Source organism: Lissotriton vulgaris, chromosome 4_1, assembly GCF_964263255.1.
Source record: "Lissotriton vulgaris chromosome 4_1, aLisVul1.2, whole genome shotgun sequence".
NCBI classification, from domain to species: domain Eukaryota; kingdom Metazoa; phylum Chordata; class Amphibia; order Caudata; family Salamandridae; genus Lissotriton; species Lissotriton vulgaris.
Genome location: NC_141691.1, coordinates 1,243,865,097 through 1,243,872,213, shown reverse-complemented (window position 1 = coordinate 1,243,872,213; position 7,117 = coordinate 1,243,865,097). Strand labels below are relative to the sequence as shown.

At 45.3% G+C, this 7,117-nt stretch overlaps 1 pseudogene; it reads right to left on the bottom strand.

Annotated features, from left to right (window-relative positions):
* Positions 1-5,805: 5,805 nt before the first annotated feature.
* Positions 5,806-6,731, bottom strand: LOC147723094 (checkpoint protein HUS1 pseudogene; annotated as a pseudogene).
* Between the last annotated feature and the right edge of the window lie 386 nt (positions 6,732-7,117).

Here is a 7,117-nt window from a genome sequence, read left to right as displayed (position 1 = left end):
GTTCACACTGCCTGGGAGGGTTAGCGTCCGTTCCCATCTTCGGAGTCTCCACTGGCTCCCGGTGGCTCACCAGATTCTGCTTAAATCACTGGTCCTCTCCTTCCGAGCTACCCATCAACTCGGTCCGATGTACCTGAGGAAACGGTTTACCTTCTATGTTCCGAATCGTTGCCTCCGATCGACCAATCAATCTCTGATGGTGGTGCCTAGATTCAGGTACTCTAGACTGGGTGGCCAGTCCATTTCTGTCAGGGCCGCCAGGGCCTGGAATGCGCTTCCTCTGTGTCTCAGGGCTGCTCAGTCCATTTCTGTTTTTAAAAAGGAGCTGAAAACCCATCTGTTTAATAAGCCCATCTTACTGCCCCCTTTGCTTTCTCTCCTGAGGCCCTACTCTGCTTGCCACTTCCCCCTCCGCGCCAGGATACTAGTTTAGTAACAGAGCGCGTTATAAAATCTTTTATAACATTTATAACATAACAAAACTGTCAAACTTATCTTATTTGCAAGCAAGCTGAGTATCAAGCACTAGACGAAGAGCAGAGAAGGCATGCAAAATAATGATGAGTGCAGTAAGCACCCACAGCACAGGTGAAATGAGGAGCATTGATCGAATAGGAGGCAAACGTTAAGAACAAATAATCTCAGGAAGTGTAAGTGTTAGACCTGGCATCTTTGGCGTGATTTCCCTGTCTTTTTGGCCTCTACCACCTGTATTTTTTTATGCTGTGCTGGATTTAGTTTTTGCTGGTTTAGATGCTTTGGACACTCTGCCACTGCTGATCAGTGTAAGTGCTCCCTGTGTAAATTGTTATGATGATTGATATACATGATTAACATATTTGTATCACCAAGAAGTCCCTAGTAAAGTGCACTGGGTGTGCCAGGGCTGGTGATGACAAATGCTACTAGTGGGCCTGCAGCACTGACTGTGCCACCCACATAACTAGCCCCAAAATGGTGTCTCAGGCCTGCCACTGCAGTGCCTGTGTGCAGTCTGTGAATCGGTCATGTCCTCATGGTCAGTGTCCCCACTGACCAGGCCTAATCCTTCCTTTTTTGTGCACATTGGTCACCCCTATGGAAGGCCCAAGGTACCCCCCTTGGCAGGGTGCAGTGTATGTGAAAGGTAGAGCATGTACTGGTGCAGGTGACATGCTCTGGTAGTGAATTACAGCCATTTTCGTTTTTCACTATTGTAAGGCTATCTTGCTCCATAGACTAACATGGGGGACGCTGGCTACAGCGGCTACCAGCATATCTTCTCATAGGAACAAGATAGGACATAAAAGTCTGGTATTTCTGAACTCAGAATTTAATAACAAATCTTTTAGGAAAGGTTGTTTTTAAGTCCTGTGTTTGAGAACAGCACTTTTAGAAAGTTGTTGTTCTCTTGTCTGACCTTTCTGTGTGCCTTGGTCTGTTTGTGTATTGACTGTCTGATTTGAGAGTGACAGGGGCTGGGGATTCCCCAGGAGGCTGGCTGAGTCAGCCCTATGCGGAATAACTGCATTTGCAACTTGAGTGGTGGGAGGAGATAGCACCTGGGTCTGAATTGGGCTGTGCCTGCCTTCCGCAATGCTGGCTCCACCTCCTACTGGGCGGCTGACGACCCTGCCCCTCACTCTGAGGTTCTCAAGTAATACCCAGAACTGGTTCAGACCGGGCTCAGGGCCCACTTGCACAAAGAGAACAAAGACTTTTAGGGGAGTACAGGACCCCTGACAACAGAAAATTAGATCATCCTGGAATCAAGAAGGAACCTCTGCCAAGGAGTAAGCTGAAACTGAAGAAGGATGATTGTCCAGCTGTTGCTCTGCTGGATTGCCCTGCTGTTGCTTTGCTGCCAAGGAGAGGGGAAGAACGTTGCTTTGTGCTGTGTCCCCTTGCATGAAGGAATCTCCTAGGGCCTCAGAAGAGCTGGCTCCCTGTTCTGAAGTCCCAGGAACAAAAGGACTTCACCCCCAGCTTCCCCTGAGCTCTACCGAGAGAGTTCTGTCCTTCCTGGAGTGTGTGGCCCATGGGTGGTGCATCTGGAAGTTGTACCTGTGCTGGGAAGCTGGAAACCAAGATTTAAAGACTTTGTAACAGAAAAGTTATTGCATCGCTCGCTGTGGATCGCATCCCCGACAGTGCTAGGGAATTCCCGCCGCTACGAAGGCCGAGATCGTCGCAACGCCTGTTGCTGCTGCCAGAGCCGTTGCATCCTTCATTTACAGGAAGCACCAGACCAGTGGGGGAAGACTATCATCGCTGCGAGTGTCGTAGTAGAGCCTGTCGTTGCTGGGTGAGATCGCCGCACCGCTTGCTTGCGGACCGCATCACGCCACTGCGAGGAGCATCGCAGTACCATCGAATTAAGGAGCTGCAAGAGAGAGATCGCCGCTGGATCGCGCATTGCCACCCCGGAGATCATCGCAGCCCCTACAAGATTCTCGCATCGTGCCTTTGCGAGAACAAACTTCCTACGGAACGTATGTTTCGGAATCCAGACAAGTGGCCTTCCTCCCCATACAGACCGGATTCGTCTCAACACGCCCGCTGCTGCAGCGGGGTTGTCGCATCGCCTCACCAAGGTCTCAGGAGCAACTCATCGCTTGTTTTCCACCACACTAGCTTCTGCTTTTGGAACTTTGTCGCAATTAAAGCTACTGTGAGCTAAACGTGACGCAACTGTGAACTTTTCATGCAACTGTGGATTATTTTATCGCAACCTAAAGAACTTTATCGCAACCATATTCTAGAAGTATATATTTTGGATTTTTGTTGTTCTGGTCTTGTGTAGTTTAGATTAAATACCTTTATTTTTCTAAACTGTTGTGGAGTCAGTTTGTGGTGTTTTCACTGTGTTACTGTGAGTGTTGGTACAAATACTTTACACATTGCCTTCTGATTAGCCTTGACTGCTCGTGCCAAGCTACCTGGAGGGTGAGCAGGGGTTATCTCAGAGGGTTTACTCCTTACCCTGACTAGAAGTAAGAGTCCATATTTGGACAGTGGTACCTACCTTTGCCAACTAGAGACCCCTAGTTCTAACAGTAAGCAGCATTGAGAAAGAAAAGTTGTTCACTGCAAACTATTGAATGTAATTTCTTGCAAAAATATGAATAGAATAAGCACCCACGGCACAGGTAAAATGAAGAGCAATGACCAAACGCAAGGCAACAGTTGAGAACAGAACCACCCAGGAAGCGTGAGCAACGCTGAGAAAGAAAATGTGTTCACCAAGAGGTGAAAACTCCAATCTCACCAATTCAATATTGTCTGCTTGCTTGCCTGACAAGATGATATCCGGCAGCACATGTGCCCAGTACGAGTCGAATGCAGCAGCAAGACTTGGTTGGTTTAACTCAGCTTGCATAGCAGCACACGCCAGCAGATCCCTAAACAGATACTCCTCAGGGTAGATTCTTGGTATGTTTAATTTCTGTTGTAGCATTCCTGAAGGCGTGCTTACTGCATGAAGAATTAAGCGGTGGTCGTTGGGTCCGGAAGACGATATAGAAAAATAAAAACTCCACCCCAGTCCTGGAACCAAAATGTGGAGAGGGTTTCCACTCTATAAATAACGGTTTGCAAAGAGCAGATAACCAGGCGTAGTAAAGAATAAATCCAGTACTTTTATTAGAAGGAACCCACGACCAAAGAAGCTCCCATCCAGCTCCTTGTCAGCAGGCAACTGACTCGCCTGTCCTCTCTAGAACCGGACCATCACTCGAGTGGGCACAGTTCCAAAAGGAATGCATGGTAACATAAACAACATTTAAAAGGAAAAAATACCTCTGCAGGATACAGTGAATAGATACAATGCAAAATAATGAACAAATGAAAGATTGGCAAATACAGCAATTACTTGCTAATACCTCAGTGTTCTGATACCCAAAAAGATTAGGGTTATACAACTACAAGGCATGCTTACCATCCTCTGTTCTTTATAAAGTCATCAGTTGATGACTAGTTTGTTGCTTTTATTGTAGAGTGCTCTTATACATATGGGTCATGATTGCACTCAACAAAACTCTTAATAAACAAATAAATTAATAAATACAGGAGTCTCCCCTAGCAGGCATTGTTGTTGTGTTATGCCATGCGTATATGTAGAGCTCACTATTATCGGGGAGAGTATCCTGACACTGACCAGGAGTGAGTCTAGGCTCCCCTAGGGCCTAGTGGGACTACTTAAAATTGCCACGTCTTCAGCTTCTTACAGAATTCAAGAAGTGGGGGGAGGTTCTTATGTTTAATGGTAGGTCATTCCACGCTATAGGAGCAATCTAGGAGAATGCTCAACTGCCGGATAAAGGGGCCTATTTACAAACCTTTCATGAAATTACCTAAATAAGGTTTGTGTTGCGCATGTTTTACATTGTGTGGTGCAAACATGATGCAAACCAGTTCATAAATAGGCCCTCAGGTTTTCTGTATGCATGGGATTTGTGCACGTAGCAATGTAGATGAGCGGAGGTATCTGGTAGGTTTGAGAAAGCAGATGCGATTGTTGATATATTCTGGACAGTTGTTATTTTGTTTTGTGTGTTGAAAGTGTGTGTGAAGAGCTTGAATTATATTTGTTTGTGAATGGGGAGCCAGTGGAGCTCCTTCAGGGATGGTGTGATGTCAGGGCAGCGTGGGAAGTTGAGATTGATCCTGCCTGCCAAGTTCTGAAAGAACTGCAGCCTTCTGGTGAGTTTTTTTGTTGATTTTAGCATAGGTGTTTCTGTAGTCCAGCTAGCTTGTGACCAAGGTGTGTGTGACAGTTTTCGAGTTGCTAATTGGGAGCCATTGAAAATCTTCTTCAGCATCTTCAGGGTATGGAAGCATGAAGCAGGGAATGCATTGACTTGGGTAGTTATCCTGTGTTTTCTGTTGTTGATTATCCTGAGGTTCTTAGCATGGATGGTGGGGATTGATGTGGGTCCTAGCTCTGTCGGCTACCAGATGGACTCCCATGGTGATGTGTTCTTGAGGAGAACTTGATTTTGTCTTGTCACTATTCAGCTTCAGACAGCTGGTCTTTATCCAGTGGGTGATTTTAGTCATTCAGGCACTGAAATTGATCCGGCTACTGGGCATCTTGTCTGAGGGAAAGAATGAGGTGTATGCCATTGGCGTAGGGAGAAGAGTTTAAGAGGGAATTATTTGATTGGAGGGATAATGGATAGATTGAGGGGGGTTGTGCTCAGGGAGGATCCTTTCAGACCTCTGCAGATGAGGTTGCAGGTGTCCAAGGTGTACAGTGCCAGGCTGACTGACTAGGTCCTTTCAGTCACGAAGAAGCAGATCCATCAGAGTGCGTGTCTTGGACTTCAATGTCGTGTAGGCATTGGATGAGGATGGGGTGGGAGACTGTGTCACATGTTGCAGAGAGGTCCAGAAGGTTGAGGGCTGCCATGTCTCCTATGTCCAGAGTCATACAGATGTCTTCTGTGGTGGTAATGTGTGCAGTTTACATGCTGAGACTAGGTGGTGATGAGGAGTTGGTGGTCGTTGAGGTATTGGGTGAGGTGTCTATTGATGATTTTCTTTAAGAATTGGGCAGGAATTTTTAGCAAGGAGATGGGTCTGTAGTTTGGGAACATTGGTCCACCGTGGGTTTCTTCACCAATGGGAGGACAGATGCGTTTATCCAGCAAAATGAAAAAGTAAGAGAGACGGTAGTAGCATTCACAATGGGTGTGAGCATGGTACTGATGGGTTGCAGTCCTCTGGAGTAGGAGTGATGGCGAAAGGGGTCTGATGGGCCCCCTGAGTGGATGGACTTCACGGTGTAGCAGTATATTTTTTTTTTCTATTTTGACAAGTTTTTAAATTATTTATTGTATTACTGCTGTCAAAAATATATGTTGAGGAGGTGTATTCCGGTAACTGAATGTAGGAAAACATTCTATGTTTTCAATGTTGCAGCTTTCATTTAGTATTGGCCAACCTTTCTGCACTGGAGCCAGAACAACTCGCACAGGGTGGAATTCAACTCTTGTGTGCAATTTAAACACTTTTCGTCTGTAGATAGTCCATTGTCACAAGATTAACATATTCAAGCAACAGCAGGGATGAAATATTGTAAGGAAACATCTTCATGTAGCAAAATGAAGTGGACGATCCTTTTGTTAACAATATTACAAATTGCCTTGGTAGGGTTCACTTGCTGTCCTGCAAGGAATTGTAAAAGCTTCCTGATGTCCACGCGTGCCTCAGCCATTGCCTCAGGATCTCGATCCTGCGTGGAAGCTTGAGAGGTGTTGTCAGAAATCTACGGTGGATTCCCAAGATCTTTAAAATTTGTAGTAACAGACACCAAATCAGTCTCAATCTTGAGATTCATTTCCCCATTTCGATTAGCTTCAATTACCACAAAATTGCTAAGGTTTTTCATCCTCTCCAAAATGCTCTTCATTGTCTTCAGCACAGGTAAATAAATGCTAACATCAAAGTCTGGCACACTAGGCTCTCTGAAGTCATGCCAAAGCCTCCTGGGAATAACACCAACAGGAATGTCATGTGTAACAATTCGGCTACTGCTAGACAACGATGGCAGCTTCAACGGCTACTGTGAGACAAGGGCAGTGTTTGTTTGTCAGCTTTATTTTTACAGCCTTTGCATTTTGTGCAGTTTTTAAAGAACTTGCTAGGTTTTCAGGTGTCAGCTCCAAATAAATGTCATTGTGCTCTGCAGATACTCCTTCCATCTGGAACTCGTTAAGAAATTCCCCTACTTGGGATAACTCGCACCACATGCTAACTCCTCCATTGGCTACTTTGTCAGTGAGTATGTACGAGATCGTGTAGCAGTATATTCTACTGAGATTATGATATGTGGCTAGCTTAGATTTTTGGAATATTATCTGGAGGCGTGTGGTTTTGTTGCTGAAGAATTGAGAGAGATTGTTGTAGAGGTCCTGTAAAGGGGTTATCAAGTTGAAGACAGCTGAAAGTTAGGAGAAATCTTGCACAATGACAAATAGTTTTTTGCTTCTGTAGATGCTGGTATTGATGCAGTTCACCAGAGTGACAAATTTGGTAGTCTGGATGACTTGATGGTAACATCTTAGAGCAGATTTGACCATGCAACTGTCTGCATTGTCCTGGTTAATTATCCAGTTGTTTTCATTCGTGTTTCATA